Source organism: Sinocyclocheilus anshuiensis, unplaced genomic scaffold (genome assembly GCF_001515605.1).
Source record: "Sinocyclocheilus anshuiensis isolate Anshui unplaced genomic scaffold, SAMN03320099.WGS_v1.1 scaffold808, whole genome shotgun sequence".
In the NCBI taxonomy this organism is placed as follows: Eukaryota; Metazoa; Chordata; class Actinopteri; order Cypriniformes; family Cyprinidae; genus Sinocyclocheilus; species Sinocyclocheilus anshuiensis.
In genome coordinates this window covers 60,472-82,192 of record NW_015555751.1, presented here as the reverse complement: position 1 = coordinate 82,192, position 21,721 = coordinate 60,472, and the positions used below count along the sequence as shown (strand labels likewise).

At 36.5% G+C, this 21,721-nt stretch overlaps 1 pseudogene; it reads left to right on the top strand.

The window, feature by feature from the left end:
• The first annotated feature begins 2,966 nt into the window (after window positions 1-2,966).
• Window positions 2,967-21,721, top strand: part of LOC107673725 (carbamoyl-phosphate synthase [ammonia], mitochondrial-like) — a 35,349-nt pseudogene continuing 16,594 nt past the window's right edge.

Genomic DNA, 21,721 nt, shown 5'->3' with positions numbered 1-21,721 from the left:
GATATGAGATGTGGATAAACTCTTTAGCATGATGGAAGAAAAAAAGAAATCTAAATAACTGAATAAGAAATAAATACAAACTATTTATTAATTATATATAAGAGTTTCTGAAATTGAATCTTCTGAAATGGCTATATTAATTTTTATATATTCATTATAATGAATATTATTGTTATTATTATTCTTATTCTTATTATTGTTTATATTAATTAATTAAAACTTAACATGCGTCATTTAAGTTGTTGCTTGGTAATTAAAAAATGGTCATTCATTTTATTCTGTTGTTATCCAAGGAGGGGAGACACGCCTAATAAGCATTTAGATAGAGACAAACATGGCCTTGGTTATTTTCAGACCCTTGTATATGGCTGTGGATCTTTGAAAACAGCAAATGGGATCCCAGCCAAAACTCACCGTATTTGTTAAGACGCCAGTAGCGTGTGAGGATGCAGAGCTGAGCTGTTATAGAAAGCTATGCATTTCTGAAGCACCCCCATATACTCTCTAATCACTTAGCAATTTTCCATCTTATTATACCAACAGGCTCTTAGAATAGAAAAGGAGCACAGAAGTATCACAGGCTATGTTAAGACAGGGATGCTCTCTCCATTCAGTTTCTCATGTACTGTAGACACAGGGATCATATTGCAGGAGAATTAGTTGATGTAAACATGATGGTTTGATCCCATAACACATGGCTATTTAAGATACATGACACTGATTCTGAAGCACAATGCTGAATTAATGCACTGTGCTATATTATGACACAAAATGTATACTTACGTATGTAAATTAAGAGATCTTCATTATAATAACTCAGTTGATACCATATTCTTGATCTTGAGTGTTTTTCCTCATTATATTAAGTTAAAACTAAAATACTGACTTTACTTTAATCATCGCATAGTATTTATTTTACAGGTTTGTCTCAAGAGAAGATGAGTTTTCACAGTATGACGACTAGAGGGCAGTGGACTGAATCATGAACAATGGATCAGGGTTTGACAGCGTGTTCCAGTTCCTGCCAATATCCAGCAACTTCGCACAGCCATTGAAGAGGAGTGGACCAACATTCCACAGGCCACAATCAACAACCTGATCAACTCTATGTGAAGGAGATGTGTTGCACTGCGTGAGGCAAATGGTAGTCACACCAGATACTGACTGGTTTTCGGACCCCCCCGGACCCCCCAATACAGTAAAACTGCACATTTTGGAGTGGCCTTTTATTGTTGCCAGCCTAAGGCACACCTGAGCAATAATCATGCTGTCTAATCAGCATCTTGATATGCCACACCTGTGAGGTGGATGGATTATCTCGGCAAAGGAGAAGTGCTCACTAACACAGATTTAGACAGATTTGTGAACAATATTTGAGAGAAATAGGTCTTTTGTGTACATACAAAAAGTCTTAGGTCTTTGAGTTCAGCTCATGAAAAATGGGGGCAAAAACAAAAGTGTTGCATTTATAATTTTGTTCAGTGTATATACCTCTAAATAATGGCCACAATAATTACACAAATATACAAACTTAAACAGAACTAAACTAATACACAAATTACATTATTATTGCAAAAACATGTAAACAGGTGAATGAGAGTCCCTCTTTTCTGACTGAAATGGTATTGTTCAGTTAACTGGTGGCGTGGTATAAAGCCTGGGCCAAAAGGTTTTTACCTAGAAATATTACAATAACTCACTTAGTTCAGAGTTGAATTGGACATGAGTAACTGAACAGTTTAAAATGTACATAAATTATATAAATATAGTGTAACAAATCAAACAGTTGATTTTATTATGGAGTGCACTATACGCAGGGATTTCCTCACTGTAACAAACTGTGAATCTGAGTTGCAAATGTGAATGCATGGTTGGAGAGCGCTGTAGTTTGATCAGAAGTCTGTGATCACAACATTGTTGAAGTGCTATTGAAATTACACTACTAAACAGATGTAGGCTATACATTTCATTATATTTTATTATTTATTAATCTTATCTATAACAATTTTTTGGTGATATTTAATGATGTATATTTTGAATTAGTTTAAGTTTTATATATTTTCAGTGTTAATTTAAATTTTAGTAATTTATGATATATTTAGTCATTTTTATTATTTTATTTAGATTTATTTTTATTTAAAATTTAGTTTTGGAAATTTTAGTATTACAACTTAAACTTATTTCAGTAAAGAAACATTTCTTATTTTCGTTTTATAAGTTTAGAATATAAGATGAGATTTTCATCTAACGTTTTATTTTATTTCAGGTAAACGAAAACGATTTTTAATTATTTTAGTTTTAGATAACAATAACAACACTGGTGATTAGTACAGTGGCATCAATTAGATTGCAGTTATTTATTTGCAGCTGTTCAACAATGATTGTGCATCGTCTTCAGACCTCGAAGTCAAACTGACCAATCAGAGCACAGAGCGTTGAGTAAGCGATGAGAGAGAGAGAGCATCTCTCGCGCTCCAGTGCTGATTTACAACTTTACGCACAGCGGCAGCAGGTCAACAGAGCACGCTGAATTCACCGGTGCGTGGAAATATTTTAAACCCTATCAAAGTAGTTTGACAATAGCGTATATCATAAATGAGATAGATTGCAGTTATTTATTTGCAGCTGTTCAACAATGATTGTGCATCGTCTTCAGACCTCGAAGTCAAACTGACCAATCAGAGCACAGAGCGTTGAGTAAGCGATGAGAGAGAGAGAGCATCTCTCGCGCTCCAGTGCTGATTTACAACTTTACGCACAGCGGCAGCAGGTCAAAAGAGCACGCTGAATTCACCGGTGCGTGGAAATATTTTAAACCCTATCAAAGTAGTCTGACAATAGCGTATATCATAAATGAGAAAAGAACACTTCTGAACAGAATGTCAAAAATCTTAACGGTCTTTGAAGTTGCCAAATCACTGAGGCTGGGATGGCACAACTGGAGAGCATCAACAAGATTGCTCAGCATGAAGGTGTGTTAACTTTGAGTTAATTGGTTGAGTGATACGACGTAAAGAAGCTTTGGTGAAAACTGACGGTCAGAAATCCTGGAAATCTGCCAGACATTTGCTTCATGTTGTACATCATGAATCAACCCACACATTTGTTGCCTTTAAATATAGTCTATTTTCCAGACTCAGACTGCACACCTGGTGCTTGAAGATGGCACGAAGATGACGGGCTACTCCTTTGGCCATGATCACTCTACAGCAGAACTAGTTGGGTAAGAAGGGACCCCATGAATATGGTCATAGTGTTTTGGCAAAAGAAACAACTTCCCAAATGACAAATGACTGGCAACATTCATGTAAAACCATTTTATAACCCGAGTCCAAATACTTAAACTGTAACTCCTCTTGAATCTTTCAAGCACTTAAGTCCTTCAGCCTAGCATCAGTCAATCTTGAGAAATCTCTTCTCAAAAGTTTTAGCTACATGAGACCTAAAATATATATATTTTTTTGTCAAGTCAGTATTCTGTTTCCTTTTATAGTTTTGAGGTTATCATATTAGCATTTAGTATTGTATAATTAGTATTTTCTAAAAGTTTGTGTATCATCTCCAGCTATCCTGAGGCTCTGACAGACCCCAGTTACAGAGGACAGATCCTGACCCTCACCTACCCCATTGTGGGAAACTACGGTGTTCCCAATACCCAGGAACTGGATGAGCTGGGATTGAAGAAAAATGTGGAGTCCGATCGCATTCAGGTACTAGTAATGCCAAGATCATGGGTTTGATTCCTTATGGAATGCACAAAATATATACCTTGAATGCAGTATAAGTCACTTTTAGATAAAATCATCTGCCAAATACATAAATGTAAATATACATTACTTGTCAAAAGTTTGGAATAATTAAAATGATTTTGAAAGAAGTCTTATGCTCACCAAGGCTTGCATTTATTAGATCAAAAATACAGTAAAAACAGTAATATTAACATTTCAAATAACAGTTTTATATATTAATATATTTTAAAATTTAATTTATTTCTGTGATGGCAAAGTAGAATTTTCAGCTGCCATTACTCCAGTCTTCAGTGTCAGATAAAATATCTTCAGAAATCAAATATTCCAATAGAAAACAGTTATTTTAAATCGTAATACTTTTCACAATATTGCTGTATTTTTTTATTCACTAAGAGACTTCTTATATTAAAAAAATCTATAAAAACATGAAAAAAATCGTAATTATTCGTGTATTAGTGTTAATGAGTGTATATTCAACCTTTATCTGTAGTAGTGATGGTTTGTTTCCATATATTTGTTGTCGGAAGGTGTCAGGACTACTGGTTCAGGACTACAGTTCTGAGTACAGTCAATGGAACGCTGTGAAATCACTGGCACAGTGGCTTCAAGAGGAGAAGGTGGGTTTCCATATACTCTTACTTCTACTCACTTCTACAGTAAGTATTTAAAGCATATCTTTTTTTTTGCTGTGCTTGCAGCTTGCATTAGAGACAAGGTCAGCATTTACACTACTTTGAAGTATGCATTTTGTCCAAAATGATGCTTTAAATACATCTGAAGGTTCCTATTATTTTTCATCTAATAAGGGTACCATTTTGGGGAAGATTGAATTTGATGGATAGTCAGTGGAGATCACAGACCCAAACCAGAGAAATCTCGTAGCTGAGGTCTCAACCAAGGTAACCAGCATACTTGGTCAATTTGCTGTGCATTGCATTTTCATTGAGTGTTCACCATGTCCTTTCCTGCTCTAAGGATATTCAAGTGTTTGGGAAAGGCAATCCTATCAAAGTGGTTGCTGTTGACTGTGGAATCAAGCACAATATTATACGACTACTTGTCAAGGTAAGGAATTGTGGTTGTGGTCTTTTCCTAGAAAGATGTGGAAACAATAAGTAATATAGCTTGTCATATTTCAAGACTTTTCATTTTTATATCCTAGCATGGAGAAGAGGTGCATTTAGTGCCATGGGACCAAGACCGGATGAGTTTGGAGTATGACGGTCTCTTCAACTCCAACAGCCCAGGAGATCATTCACTGGTGAAGACCCGGATTCAAAATGTCTGCAAGGTACAGAATGAAAGATAGCATTGTCTTTATGATGAACAATTCATCTGTGCATGTTATTCCAAAAAGAAAAGAAAAGAAAAAAATCTTTCATCTGAAATGACATTTACTGCTGACATCAGTTAGGCCATACTGGTAGTCAAATTTTTTTTATGTCATATTGTCATATTACTACGGAAGCCCGTTTCCGCCACTGAATAAAAAAATATAATTCTGTAAGTCAAATCATTATTATGAGAAACTAAGTCATTATTATGAGAAACTAAGTCGTTATTATGAGAAACTAAGTCGTTATTATGAGAATTATTATGGGCACGCTAGCGACATCTGTTGGTCAAAGCCATGCAGGAACACCGCAAACATTGCTTTGTTCTGTAATCTAGAGTGTATAATGCCATAGTCTGTCATTAAATTGAGACAGTTTCTCATTATTATGACTTACAGAATTATATTTTTTTATTCAGTGGCGGAAATGGGCTTCCATAGTATATAGACCATAATTTACTGATTATATTTCAAATTTGTTTTAATGTGGGTCTGGGAATGAAATACAACGCAAAAATACTCTGGCAGAAGAAGAGAAAGCTTAACTTTTGTCATTTGTGTCCTTAGACTAATTTAAAAAATTGGTTCTCATTTTGTACAGGGGCCAAAACCAGCCAGTTGTGAATGTGATGACGGGCCAAGCCTTCATCACACAGCTCAGAATCATGGGTATGGCATAGACAGTGAATCCCTTCCTCCAGGCTGGAGTCCTCTCTTCATCAATGCAAATGATGGAACCAATGAGGTCTGGATTTAATTTTTCATAATTTAACCACCCTTATGTCATTCTAAACCTGTATGACTTTCTCTCTTCCATGGAATATGGGTGAAAATGTAAATTTTTGGGTTGGCTTTTCTATATAATGACATAACAAAAAAAAACATCATAAGTAATGAAAAGTTCTTCATTGTTGGGTGAACTTTTGCTTGAACTGTGACTGCCTGGAGAAAAAATTAATCCAATTAAACAAGATCCTAGAAGCTTTTTAAATAATGCATTTCACTGTTAAAGTAACATACCTCAACATTGGTTTGATGGCATCTGTCGTTATTGCTAATGAACTCTTAGGCTGTTTAGAAAAGATTTATATTTGCTAAAATCGTTTTTCTTTTTTTAGAGGAATCTGGGTTAAAGTCTAACACTGTTTTCTCTTCTTCTCTTTCAGGGCATTATGCGTAGTACCAAGCCAGTGTTCACAGCACAGTTCCACCCCGAGGCCAAGGGAGGACCCACAGACACAGAGGTACTGCAGCACTGTCAGAGGATCGTGAAGAGTCTGATCTTTTTATTTTTCATGGCTGAATGTTCTCTCTTGATCATGTTGTGTTGAACCCTCTGTAGGGATTCATACATGGCTGCCCTACACAGCAGGGTGCTGATTATTTCATTAAAAACCAGCCAGTGAACTTGAGCACTTTCTTCAATTGTCTTTTATAGTTCCTGTTTGATGCTTTCATCTCTCTGATAAGGAAGGGAAAGGAGGGGAGCATGGCATCTGTGATGCCAAAGAAACCTGTTGTTCCTCAGAAAATCCAGGTGAGGGAGACAAACTACATAAGTTGGAAGTCATCTCATTGTGTTGAGTACAGATACAGATAGATACTGTTGTCTGTTGTCTTTGTTTTACCCAGGTGTCCAAAGTGCTGGTGCAGGGATCTGGAGGCCTGTCTATCGGTCAGGCGGGAGAGTTTGACTACTCAGGATCCCAGGCTGTCAAAGCTATGAAGGTGAGAAGTTTTGTTAATTTCTCTCTGCTGGTTGTGCCTCTTTTCAATGACCTAGTTCAGTCCTTTTTGGACCCATCCAAGTACCACCTCTGATCAAATCAGATCATCCAAGTACCACCTTTCCGCAGACATGTTTGCCCTGACTTATTTATTTATTTATTTTACCATCAGCAGCAAATAGACTCTTTTTGAAGACATCTTGCTGACGAAACATATTTAGACCAGCATATTCACAATGGTGTATAGTAAGCTAGTTTATGCTAGTTTGTTGCTGATGTACTATCCTTAGATGCATTGTTCACCAGCAAAAATGCTTTTGTGGTGAAGCTGGTTAACCATGGAAGTCTTGCTGGTTAAGCTAGTTGGGACACTAGCACATAAGCATCCAAAATACAACAGCGGGAGATCTTAAGGGCTGTTAGTAACATGCACACAATGCCATATTTTGATTAAAATCAATTTAAAAACGTTTTTAAGTTCTTTTTTAATGTAATATTTTTTATATTTTATTTAAGTTTTTATTTCATTACAAATATTATTTTTAATATTTTTTTGTTTTAGGTAACAACAACAACATTATTGTATGTGATTGATGTGATGTGTGTGTGTGTGTGTGTGTGTGTGTATATATATATATGATTGTTTATTATTATTATTATAATTTTTTATTGCAAGTTTTCCAGAAAAGAGTTGTACATTTTCCAGAGTCATGTCGTGTCTGTGTCTGAAGCAACAGTACAGGGGTTCTTGCTCACAGCAGTGTTTCTTGTTTCTGTCTACAGGAGCAAAACCTAAAAGTGGTGCTGATTAACCCCAACATTGCCTCGGTACAAACTAACAAGTTTGGCACAAAGCAGGCAGACTCTGTGTACTTCCTGCCCATCACTCCTGAGTTTGTGATGGAGGTGATCAAAGTAGAGCGACCCGATGGCAACCTGCTCTCCATTGGAGGACAGACAGCTCTCAACTGCGGTGAGCATTCAGCATCAAACTTAAGTCACCAACACTGAAAGGCTTGATTGATGCTGCATTATGTTCCTGTCCATTGTGTCAGGGGTGGAGCTCTTTCAGAGTGGCGTCCTGCAGAAGTATGGAGTGCAAGTTTTGGGCACACCTTATGGCCACTGAGGACCGGCAACTCTTTTCAGATAAACTAATGGAGATCAACGAATAGATTGCTCCCAGTATCGCTGTTAAAACGGTGAGTTGAACATTTACAAAATTTGGCACTGCTCAAAGTTAGGATTCCAAAAACTTCAATGTAGATGCTACGTTTGGACACTATATAATAGATATTTGTTGGTTATTATGTACTGATGATCATCTTTGTCTGGAAGGTGGCAGATGCCTTGAAGGCAGCAGATGAGATTGGCTACCCTGTCATGTTGAGATCAGCTTATGCCCTGGGTGGCCTTGGATAAGGCCTGTGTGCTAATAGAGAGAAGCTAGAGGACACTGCTCGCAAGGTAAGCACTGTAAAACATGACATAACATGATGTTACTTCATCTCATTAATTCTGACATTCTGAATTTAAAAACGATCTGCTTTATGATCAGGTATAGGGCTTAAAACGCTGAATGTTCCTGAACAGAGAGATTTTTATTAAAGGTTGTTTAATGTTTGATGTAAGATGCCATAATATATATATATATATATATATATTTACCCAAATTTTTGCAGCTTAGAGTCTCAATAAATGCTTCTTTTTCACTGGGTATGAAGTTGTGTTCAGAAAGTTATGGTATGTGTTCATAGCACAGTCTTTTAACTCTAGAAGATCAAGGACGATTTGATTCCTCTTGATATGGCTGCTTTTGAGATGATTTGGCATGATGAAAGTGGGTTAAGTCCGTTCACTCTTGCTCTGTTCTGTTACAGGCTCTGGCCATGAGCAGCCAGATCCTGGTGGAAAAGTCCCTGCTGGGCTGGAAGGAAGTGGAATATGAGGTGGTTAGAGATGTTGCTGATAACTGTGTCACTGTCAATATGGAGAACTTTGACCCTCTGGGCATCCATACAGGTACCACTGTCTTTGTAGAATATAATCTTGCTTGCAGGTTAGTGTTGTAATGCTCATTATTTTGTTACATTATTCAGAAACTAATGGGTTAAGGTTTAAATAATACATTTTTGTATTATTAAAAAAATTAAATATCATATATCATACATATATTAGAATTTTTTGAAAATGACATTTTTTAATATATATTATAATATTTGAAATATATATTTACATTTAATTCTTTAATAAAATCTTTTTATATCAATATAACATATTATAAAGTTTAGGTTGTCAAATGGAATTCATTTTCCATTCAGAAAAAAAAGAAAAAGAAATTAAAATTAAATCATTTAGAAAATCTTGATCAAGACTTGCATGTATACAGGGTGTAAGGAAAGCATTTTATTACTTTTTACCTCAATGGTTGCGTTAATTGATCTGTTTTAATGTAGTCATTAAATCAAAATGATTTCTTTTTTCTTTCTTTTTTTAAATCAAACATATTCTTAAGAACATGGTATATGTGTGCTAAACTAGATTTTCAAAGGACTTCTGCTTTTCATTGTCTTTGACGTCATTTGTCATTGATCGCTGCATACATATACATTCATACATGCATGCATATATTCATAACCCATAAAGCCATGTGAATTTAAATACCAGTTACATCACATGAGGACATGCATTGTAAATCCTCAAGAGCTTTAGTTAATAGACCTTTCTGGTCATCCCAAAGGTGACTCCATCGTGGTTGCACCCAGCCAGACTCTGTCCAATGAGTACCACATGCTGAGAGAGACCGCTATTAAAGTAGTGCGTCATCTGGGCATTGTGGGAGAGTGTAACATCCAGTATGCCCTGCATCCGTCCTCTCTGGAGTACTGTATCATTGAGGTGAATGCCCGTCTCTCCAGAAGCTCAGCACTGGCATCCAAAGCCACAGGATGAGATCTGCACAACCTCACAGTGTTATTTAATATGTCAGTATTTTGTAAGTATACAGGCATGCAGGCATTATGGGTAGTTGTTTATGTCTTTAGGGACCACACTGCATTGCATTTGAGTTCATTTAATGCTGCATGGTACAGATTTAAGAGTGTACATTTTTTGGCTTGGTTAGAGTTTTACCTGCAAAAGAGACGTTTCTCTGTGATCAGCTGAAGGTGTCAGTTTCACACCGGCGTTGGTTTTGGAATTTTTTTTTTTAACAAAATGTTGAGAACTGACTGCAGCCAAAGTTCTGTGAATGTTGAGAGCCAGACTCTAAAAAACACCCACCCACTACTCTGTCTGTTCAGTGTGAAATGAATCCATATCCTTTGAAAGCATCGATGCCACACGCTTTGTACTGCAAGTAGACAAACAAATTGTGTGGAATAAACAGAACAGATATTGTTGTCTTATAAAAAGATCAGTGTGAAGAGGTAAAAAAAAAAAATAGTTTTAATACCTTGTGGGGCAATTATTTTTTTCTTCTAAAAATCATATGGAGGGGTTTTTTTTTGGAAAGCATAGTTCTTTAAACTGTGCTAAGGGCAGGTTTAGTAGTCTTTTCTAAATCGCAAGAGGAAAATTACGTTATTTATTTAAGATTATTATCTAAAATTAATAATTTGAAGTTTATGAATTTTTAACTTTCTCAAATGTTTATTAAATTCTTTTGGAGAAATACAAATAGTCACAAATGAGATAATGGTTGACATACAGTATGAGAATAGAGGTTATAAATATCATTACTTAGTTTGGTCTTGGAGATCTTTGGCATTTTTGGTATCTTGACAAATTGGAACATGGTTGAGTCACTGTTGAGATCTTTTCTGAAACTCCAGGAGAGACACATGTGAAATGAAATCACAAAAAGTCACAATTTGCTCTCCCTGAAATTTAATTGTTCACCTTTAATGATAATAAATTACAGTTACTATTGTTCTATTATTGTTGAAAACATTATTCATCATAACCTGGCTACTTTCTGACTCTTTATCATTAGGTATCTGCTAGCATTTGTTGCTGCTAAACTAGCACTGGGCATCCCACTGCCAGACATAAAGAACGCAGTGTCGGAGCAGGCCATGGCCTGTTTCGAGCCCAGTTTGGATTACATTGTCACCAAAATACCTCGCTGGGATCTGGACCGCTTTCACGGGATGTCTCGGGAGATCGGCAGTGCCATGAAGAGCGTTGGAGAGGTGCGAGATGCCATGGCGACTGTACACTGGTGCTTAACACAGTTTAAAACTAATCCAGGGCCAAATTATGATTTTGATTCTTCATTGCCAATTCTATTTAAGTCTGTATCGCAGTTAATTCAGTGCTGTTGATTTACAGAAATGGAAAGACTTTCATCCTCTAATTTTTTTCCCTCTTATTCCCTCACAGGTCATGGCAGTTGGCCGAACCTTCGAGGAGAGCATCCAGAAGGCTTTGCAGATGTGCCACCCCTCAGTGGACGGCTATGTACCACGTCTGCCTCTGAAAAGAGCCTGGGCAGAGCAGCAAGACCTTCAATGAGAGCTCTCTCTGCCTTCAAGTACTCGTATCTTCTCCCTCGCCCAGGTATGTGACCCAGAGCATTCAGAGAAGTGCATTAGAGTCTAGATGATAGATTCTGATTGTGTTCAAATCAATGTAACAGCCATGTTTAATTCAGGCTCATGAGTTATGAATCAATGAGACGGCAGTTTTTACATCCATCCTAAACCTTTGTGTTCAGGTTAGATAGTGTATAAATACTACCATTCAGAAGTTTGGGGTCAGTAAGACTTTTTTTTTTTTGGAAGAATTTAAAACTTTTATCTTTTATTCAGCAACAATGCATTAAATTGATCAAAATTGCTGTAAAGATATTTATGTTACAAAAGATTTCTATGTCAAATAAATGCTGTTCTGTTGAACTTTATATTGAATCCTGAAAAAAAAAGTTTTCACAAAAATATTAGGCAGCCCAACTGTTTTCAACATTGATAATAAAAATAAATGTTTCTTGAGCACCAAATAAGGACATTAGAATGATTTTCTTTGAAGGGTCATGTCATGTGACACTGAGTAATGGCTGTTGAAAATTCAGCAAGTTTTTAAATTCCTTGTTTTATTGTTGTGATTATTTTTTTTCTTTTCTTTTATTTAAAGCACTTTGAATTACCATTGTGTATGAAATGTGATATATAAATAAACTTGCCTTGCCTTGCCTTAATTTAAATTGTAATGATATTTAAAAATATTACTATTTTACTATATTTTTGTTCAAATAAATGCAGCCTTGGTGCATTAGCTGTGCATTAGTAGGGTAGTGTACAGTCAGCCAGCCATTTTTGCAAAACTAACTCCTTCAGGGTGATACAAGACCCCTCTGTATCTCCTGGGCATTCATTCAAAATTAAAATGACCTGTCTGCCTAAAGAGAAAACAACCTACTTTTCATCAAAAAAAAAAAAGTGTCATGTGAGTGCCAAATGAACAGGTTGATGTTGGCAGATTTATTAAGGAATAATAGGGCAAATCCTATCAAGACATGACACATCAATAACTCTCAAGGTTAGTCTCGCTTGTAGTACTGGAGTTTGATGTTAGTCTCCAGGCACTACAGCAACAGCCAGTTAAAGCTCATTGGCCTCTGCTCTGTATTCAAGGGACACCACAGACTAACAGCCAACAATCAAGAGCCATTATTTCTCATTTAACAATGACCCAACAATTTCTTGTAGACCACAGTCATTCATTAGAAAAGCCTGTTTATGTTCATGCCATTTATTGTATCGTCTGCTGATTTGAGGCATTATGTTGATTGTTTTGTTTCTCAAGGCGCCCTGCACAGTGGTGTGACCGTTGATCAGATCCATGACCTCACTGCCATAGACAAATGGTTCCTGCACAAACTGAAGCACATTACTGAGATGGAGCAGCTCCTGGGTCAGTATAACAGGTGAGAGAAGTTAACAATTACATTCAGACACTCATAACTGATATTAACAGACAAAACTGCAGACCACTTGACCTCCAAACTAAGATCAAATAAACACACAGCAGCCAAAATTAAAACGTTAATTACCACTTTTTCTATAATGTATTCTTTTTGAAAACAATATTATTGGTAATAGTCAGAAAGAACTTGTATGTATTAAAGTTGGGTGAATATCATGAGTAAATATCATATTACCTGCCAAGTTCATGTCCTGGTCATTTCACACCAAAATCAGTGGATATAAATAATGAATATTTTGCTTGTTGAAAATTATTTAATTTTATTTTATTGTGTCACATCGCATCGCAGTTATATAACAGATAAATTAATAACAAATTAACAAATTTTCATTACTTTCAAATATTTTTGCATAATGACCACAGAAGTGTATAATTGACTAGTTGTTCCTGGCAACCAATTTCCAGCACTTTGCCTGCTTCTCAGATTCACTCAAGCCATATTCTGATAATGCCTTCAAATATGCTTGCTCTATGCTTGCTCAGAATATAGCTTAAAAACATAACCTTAAGTAATTATTTAATCCTAAATTCAAAAAAGGAATGGAAAAATAAAGGAAGTGGGATAAAATTAAATTAAATTGTGGAATTTGGAGCTTGTGGCATAAAAAAATAAATAAAATAAAACAAGCTAAAATAAAAAAGAAATCTATAAATAAAATATAAATAAGTTTATACAATTTTGAAATTCATTGTGGAAATTGGCGCTTGTGGCATAAAAAAAAAAAAAAAAACTAAACTATTAATTGTGGAGATTGGAGCTTGTGGCTGATGTGTGAGGATCAACCCAATTTGTTCTGTCCTTCTCAACAGGAGCATGACTTGGATTTTAAGGATCATGGTATCGTGATTGTGGGTTGTGATCCGTATCACATTGGTGAGCTCAAATCTTTTTTTTTTTTTACCATAATCATCCTCTGATTTTCATTTCACACCAACCCATTCATGTATTATCTTCATTAGTTTTAATGAGCAATTAGTGCAAGAGTGGGTCAGGGCAGCGTTTCTCTCTACTTTCCCACAGGCAGCAGTGTGGAGTTTGACTGGTGTGCCGTGTCAAGCATTCGTGCCCTCAGACAGATGGGCAAGCGTACAGTGGTGGTGAACCATAACCCGGAGACGGTCAGTACGGACTTTGATGAGCACATCCTGGACATCACACAGCAGGAGGTGAGAGGTCAAAATTCAGCCCGTGCACCTGGTGCCTTTAAGCAACTGAAAGGTATTATTCACTTTCATATTTGACAAGGACATTGTTATGATATGGTCCCATTTCTGAAAATGCCATGCAAAAAAAAAAAATTGTAAAGTGGCTAATACTTGATCTAAAATCTGATTGTATGGGCAAGGCCAGTATTTATTGTTCATGTGATTTATTATTACTAATAAATGTTATTCATTAAAATGGCATTTTATAAAAAATATCTTGAAAAGAAAACTTTGTCAAGACATTTGTTCTAGCTTGCACTGCTTGACAGAGCCCTGTTTAAAAGATGTCACTATTGTATTGTTTACTTGAAAATCTATTTTGCATAAGGAATCCTGTAGATTGAGGGAAGTCAGTTGGTATATTCAGTATATTTGATTGTATACTGTGGAAAAGCCATAAAAAATATAGCATGTTGAGTTAGAATGGACTGAAGGACTGTACTGTGTTTGGTACAGTGTTATTTTAGTAATTTGTATGTACTATTATAGTATTTATTAATATTTTGAATTAAACTGAATTTTATTTTTAAATTTTCATTTTATTTTTCAATTTTCATTTTAGTTTTCATAACAATTTGTTTTATTTTATTAGTGTTTTTTTCTCTAAAGCTTTAATTTATTTTTATTTTATTCCAGTTTCAGTAATTTTAGTACTTTTTATTTTTTAGTAGTTTTATTTTTTCAACTTTATCTCAATTATCGAAAACAATTTCAAAGTTTTAGTTAACAATAACAACACAGGCATTGTAAAGCCTAATGTGAAGCATATGCATTGATGCTATACTGAACCTGTTTTTGTTCACCACCCTTACATCCCAAAAAAGAAGCCTGAGGTCAGGTCAGGCTGCCTGCTACCATCTTCAAGCTGTGTAAGATTAAATAGATTTTCTCCCATTTTGTTCTCTGCTTCATAAGAAATAACCTGCTTAATGCAATGTTCCAAACTCATCTGTTATCCTCTGTTAAGAGTAAATGTGTTATTTTTTTTCCGCTGTGGAAAAAGTAGCTGTCTTATATAAAAACCAGCAGCAGACAGTCTCTAGAATGCGAACAGTTCCTCATTTTCTTTTTTGATGTTCACCAATATGTGACCGTAGACAAGAGCCGACTGGTCTACTGGTCTTAAAGGGGTCATATGATGCGATTTCAATTTTTCCTTTCTCTTTGGAGTGTTACAAGCTCTTGGTGCATAAAGAAGATCTGTAAAGTTGCAAAGACTAAAGTCTCAAATCCAAAGAGATATTCTTTATAAAAGTTAAGAGTCAACCACTCCTACCTAAAACGGCTCGTTCCAACACACCCAACACACGCCGGACACGGCATCAACAGTATGTGAGGGGCGTAACATTTCCGTCACACGCTTGAGGTATTTGGCCAATCACAGCACACCTCGCTTTTTCAGACCGATGAGCTTTGTAAAAAGCGACGCGGTTCAGAAGGCGGGGCATAGAGGAGAAACAAGAATGTACAGTATGTGGAAAATAATGTGTTTTTTGAACCTTAAACCGCATAAACACATTTCATTACACCAAATGCACAAAATAATGTTCTTTTTAGCAACATCATATGACCCCTTTAATATGAATATCACAGCAGGACTAACTCCACTGCTGTTGCCACCAGTGTTAGACTGTTTATGCAGCAGTGTGATGTACAAACAAGATCATGTGTTTCCACTGCATATGAATTCTTTAATGTCTGGACTGGTATTTTAAAATCTCATCACATTTTGAAAAAGCAAAAAATGTATTTGAAAACCAGAAAAATAGACATGCTATGTTCAGAATAGCTTACTACTGTTCTGTACTATTCCTGCTGTAAATACTAGTATGTTTGCTGGTACTGTATGTTACAGCATGCAGATTCAAAAATACAATACGATGGATAGTATAGTATGTTGTCAGTGGTTTTAAGTTATTAACACTATAACCATATGTAGGGCTGCATGATATTGAAGAAAAATGTGATAACCTGTTAAATAATATGAAATGCGATACAATGCTGTAGGTGTGTAAAATAAATTGAAATGATATTTAAAAGCTGAAAATTATATTTTATATATATATATATATATATATATATATATATATATGTATATATGGATTTTGATCTAGCAGCCCTATACTTGTCTTTTGAAAAGTTTTATGGGAATGAGCAGTCACTGCTGAGCTCTTTTGCTGCAATTTCTGTTTCCATGGTAACATAAACTTCTGTGATTGATTGGTCATTCTTCAATATAATGTGTAGAGCAGTTTTTCACCAGGAATTTGGCAATTTAAAACATTTTTAAATGAAGTTGAAATCACACTGCTACAGAATCATATACCATCACTTAACAACCTCTGAGTGAAAAGATTAAAATTGTATTGCTAGAATGTTCTCTATAGAGAGAATAAATGGGGGTTTTATGCAGCTTCAGTCCTAGATGCCATTATCTCAAGAGACTAACCAGGAAATGCCTCTGAGCATCTAAGCAGTGAGTGGTGAGCTCATTTCTATTGCCTTTATAGAGATGGAGCCACTAAAGTCTTCACTGATGATGCAAAACCTGACCTCTCTAACAGCCATTGACTTTTCCATTCAGACACATTATAAGCTAGTTAAAGTGGTGATTAAAACATGGGTTGATCAAGTGTTTGTTGTTTTGCTCAGAGGTTGTAATAAATTCCCAGGTGCTGTGTAGCGGTTTATTACCATCACGTTAGCGTGCTCAGATAAACCTGGAGGGAACCGCAGATCTGGTGTATGAATGGTGAAGAGGGCATACATGTGGTTGCCATAGGAATGTGATGAATGGGATCAGAAGGTATATGACAACTCTCAGAGTGTAAAATAATGCCATGTCATGTCCCAGGGTCAGCTCCTGGGACCACAGCTCATCTCTGAAACAGAGAGAGAGGAAGAAAACACCAGCGGATGAGAGTCTAGATTGGGCAATGCCTATAAAGAGTGGAACGGAAAATCGTTGTGTATTCATGCAATGAAAAAGAAATGATTATAGTCATTTCTGTCAAAATAGCGCTCTGATGAAATTATTCTTTGCTTAAAACAAACTTTCTGTCATATTAGAGAATGAAGCATGCTTTATTGAATTCATAAGTAGTGGAATTTGTAGTCTTTGGTCATGGACAGATACAATCAGTCACAATCAGTCATATGTTAAATTGTAGAGTTGAAACTGTGTAATTACAAAAAGGGCTTGTCATTTTGTAGATGCATGTTTACTGAAAGGAATAATTAGGTTTTCAAGGAATATTCCATGAATGCCTATTGCCAGTAATAATAATAATTCCTTACATTTATACAGCTCTTTTCTGGGCACTCAAAGCGCTTTACATAGAAGGGGGATCTCCTCAACCACCACCAGTGTGCAGCATCCACCTGGATGATGCGGAAGCATCCATATTGCGCCAGAACGCCCACCACACACCAGCTTATTGGTGGAGAGGAGACAGAGTGATGAAGCCAATCAGCAGATATGGGGATGGTTAGGAGGCCATGATGGTCAGAGGCCAGTGGGCGAATTTGGCCAGAATGCCAGGGTTACACCCCTACTCTTTTCCAAAGGACATCCTGGGATTTTTAATGACCACAGAGAGTCAGGACCTCGGTTTAATGTCTCATCCAAAAGACGGTGCTTTTTGTCAGTATAGTGTCCCCGTCACTACACTGGGGCGTTAGGACCCACACAGACAACAGAGTGAGCATCCCCTGCTGGCCTCACTAACACCTCTTCCAGCAGCAACCTAGTTTTCCCAGGAGGTCTCCCATCCAGGTACTGACCAGGCTCAACCCTGCTTAGCTTCAGTGGGCAACCAGTCTTGGGCTGCAGGGTGATATGGCTGACAAAATAATTTTGTGATGGTGTAGATTATTACAGACAATAATTCAGACTATTAGACTATTTAGTCTAAATTTAGTCACTCAGTTTGAAAAACAGAACAGGATGTGCATTTACAGCACGCACATTGAAAGCAAAGATTTGAAGATTTTTTAAGTGCATCAATTAGGCAGTAAAGAAAGTTTATCTAAATAGTCATTTTCACTGTTATTGGTGGATGAACAACTACATGTTGCAAAGACTAATGTGGGTCTTGTTTGCACCATGTAAATAGTAACTACACTACTGTTCAAAGGTTTGAGGTCAGTAAGGTGTTTTTGTAAACAAATGAATACTTTAATTCAGCCAGGATGCATTACATTTCTGAAAAGTGACAGTAAAGACATTTACATTGTTAGAAAAAAATTCAGTTTGAAATAAATTCTGTTTGTTTGAACTTTTGAACTCAATTATATCAAAGAATCCTAAAAAAGTGAAGCAGCACAACTGTTGTCAATTGCGATAATAATAAGAAATGTTTCTTAAGCACCAAATCGGCATAGAATATTTATAAAGCATTATGTTACACAAAAGACTGGACTAATGGCTGATGAAAATTCAGCTTTGCTCTTTTTAAAAATATATTAACTTTTTTAAGTTGCCCATATTTTGGCAAGGCGGACATAAACGACATACCCATAATAAAAGACATTCTGGATAGACACATAGCCAACACTTGAGAGTTCACTGTTTAAGAATTACTGAGACTGTTATTGTTATGGAGGTATATAAGCTCAAACATAAAAAATAAAAATATTAAGAATATATTTTTTAAATGTATAAAAAAATTACATGGCTGTGCTGAATGATCTATTGACATAATGAGGCTGAAGGCACAAGTCTGCTCATGCTTCATTTCAAATCTGAGGATGTCATCTCAAAATATGAATTTTATATAACATTTTCTAAGACAGTGTGATGTGTTATTAGAGAAGGCTAATAAAAAGTAATGTTATTAATTAAAATATATTAGATATAATAGTTATTTTAAATTGTAGTAATATTATCACAACATTGTTGTTTTTACTGTATTTTTGATCAAATAAATGCAGCCTTGGAGTGCACAGTACACAGGCCATACATACTGTAAATTTTATGCAGTTTCTCAAAGAGACTGCACATTTATTTCAATTAAGTTTTTTTTTCTTCTCCTCCCTGTATGTGCTGCTCTGTTATTCACTTTATGGTCACTTTACATGCCAGTCAGATGTTTCCTCCCATCTGGGCTGTTTTTGACCAGAATACATTATTGCAGTGTGGATCAGGATTCATGGCGATAGTCAGCAGTGTTTTATGCAAGACTAAGACTACAGAGCCTTTCCGTCCCTCCACAGGGCTGCACCGGCTGTATAGTATCTGTGGGTGGGCAGATCCCCAATAACCTGACCATGCCCCTGCACCTGAACGGGGTGAAGATTCTGGGAGGAACCAGTCCTCTTCAAATCGATCGTGCAGAAGAGAGATCTGTATTCTCTTCCATACTGGATGATCTGGGTGTAGGCCAGACCCCGTGGAGGGCTCTCAGCTCGCTGGTAAGGCCAGTTTCACTTCAAACACACTTCATCTGTGGTTTATTTCAGGAGAGATGAAAGGGGTGTTGTTACTGGTTCTTAATTTTAAATGCTTTTAATTGAGCCACTAAATAATTATTCTGTATGCCGTAATCTTGATGAAGCACATCATGTTCAAGGATAAAAGGGAAAGGATTTGCTGGAGTTTGTTGATTTAGGTCAGTTGAGTAATACAGATGTGATTTTGCAGTAATAGTGAACACCACCCACTTTACTTATGCATTTTCTTGTTTAATTAATCATTTATTGCTCCATTCATCCTAGACTTTTAAGAAATCGCCCACTCGCGCTGCCATGCAGACATTCTCCCAATATAGTTGCATTTCCAGACTTTTCACTTTTACAAATGCTGCATTCACCCCAAATACTCCAGAGGTGTCAGAGTGCTTTCAAACAGCAGACATTAGAAGTGCTGAAACATGTTGACTGGAAGCATGCTCGCTCGTCCGTTAGCTACATCCAGCCTTCTTGCTGCGGGCCATGGAAGCGAAGAGCTGAAGTCGGTGTGATGAAGAGCGGAGAGAGAGGGCATTCTGCCCCACGGCGCTGCCCACTTACCCTCCACTGGTCTCTGTCTCACTGCTGAGGGTACATCCAGCATTTTAATGGTCTCCCTGTTGTTGAAACAAGCCAGAAAGGCAGCAGAGATCAGCAGAATCTTTAGGGATTCTGCGGTTCGCTCAGTGGGCTGTTTCTGGCTAGAACGGCAGGAAAGGTGAGGAGAGAGGATACAGTTGCTTCCTTATATCACACAGCATTTCCTGCTTGGGTAAAGGGATAGTTCACCAAAAAATGAAAATCGAGTCAGCATTTACTCATCGTTGTGTCATTCCAAACCTGTATAATTGTTCTTCTAATGCAAAAGGAGACATTTTGGCCGGTCTAGACGTTGCATGCACTGTATTCCAATTCTTTTAAAGCTTTACAATGGAGTACTGCAGAAATAAGTCCTAAAAACCAGAAATGAGTTAGCATTTTTGCAAGTCTGGTTCCATTGTCCCAAAGTCAATGGGTTTTCTTTCAACTGAATTTTATTGGAGAATTAGTAGTACAAAAAAAGATGAGCTTAGCAAAATAAAAGATTTAAGAATTCTCTGAAAGTCACTTGGTTTTTAGAATGGGCTTTGGTTAAATGCTTGAAATAAGGTCTGTGAATTACACAAGCTCAAAATATTTTCATATTTTATTCTACGACATAAAATGAAATTTTTTTTAGTAAGCTTTAGTAAGCTTTTATGTGCTTTTAAAAAGTTACTAACCAGTGGCTATTTGGGACTACAGAGGTTGTCAGGGATAGTAAACATCATCACGCTGAACAGGAAACATCATCTACTCATTAGTCTGCTTTTACAGCCTCCTTGTGTTTATACTCACATTGTTGCAAACTATTCTAACTCCAATTTTCCAACTGGTAGATTAGATTTTTACCGAAGGAAACAGGGTGATGCTAACTCCTGGGTTGACTTACAAAAATATGTTTACTTGCAGCACTCTATAGCTTTATGTGAGGTACAGACAAAATTTAAGTCCTTTTTTTTTAAGTTGATCTAACCCCTCTTCTGTAGCTCTCAAATTGATAATTAGATGTTAATTTGAATCAGAATGAATCAGAATTACGTTTTTTTTTTTAATCAGAAGATTTTTAATAAATCAGAAGAGAGCCTTTATGGGGGCGTTTTAGCTGTAGTAAGGCAGCATTTTCTCCAATATGATCAGCAAAATATATTTCCATTTGCTAATAGCAGTTTGCTCCGATTTTTCTCATTTATTCAATCTTATAGATTTTTGCTCTGAGAAGTAGCCAGTTTACAACGCATTAAAAATAAGGTGAATAGATGTGGTCAGCGGTAATTGTCTGGCCCTTTGTCCACAGTCTGGAATTCAAATGGAGAAAACACCAATAGCCTGACCTCATCTGAGAAACAGACTAGGTGATGCCGTGGCGTGCAGCTTGCAAAGAGATATCTAACTTTCTTTTTCAGGAAGATGCTGTTTCTTTTGCCAGTACTGTGGGCTACCCTTGCCTCCTGCGGTCATCCTATGTTCTGAGGTGAGTACAAGGGGAACGGTGAAGTCAGGACAAAAACACAGTACAGGAGATCAGTTTTGGAATTGACTTCCCATGTGATGCTTTTGTATCTCTTTGGCAGAGGCTTTTGTGTGATGAAAAGACCAAAAATGTAATCACATTTCACTAATAATCTTTCCCTCAAGTGATTGAAAACTACTGCAGTTGGATCAGTGAGTTAGTGAACAAATCGTTTTGACTG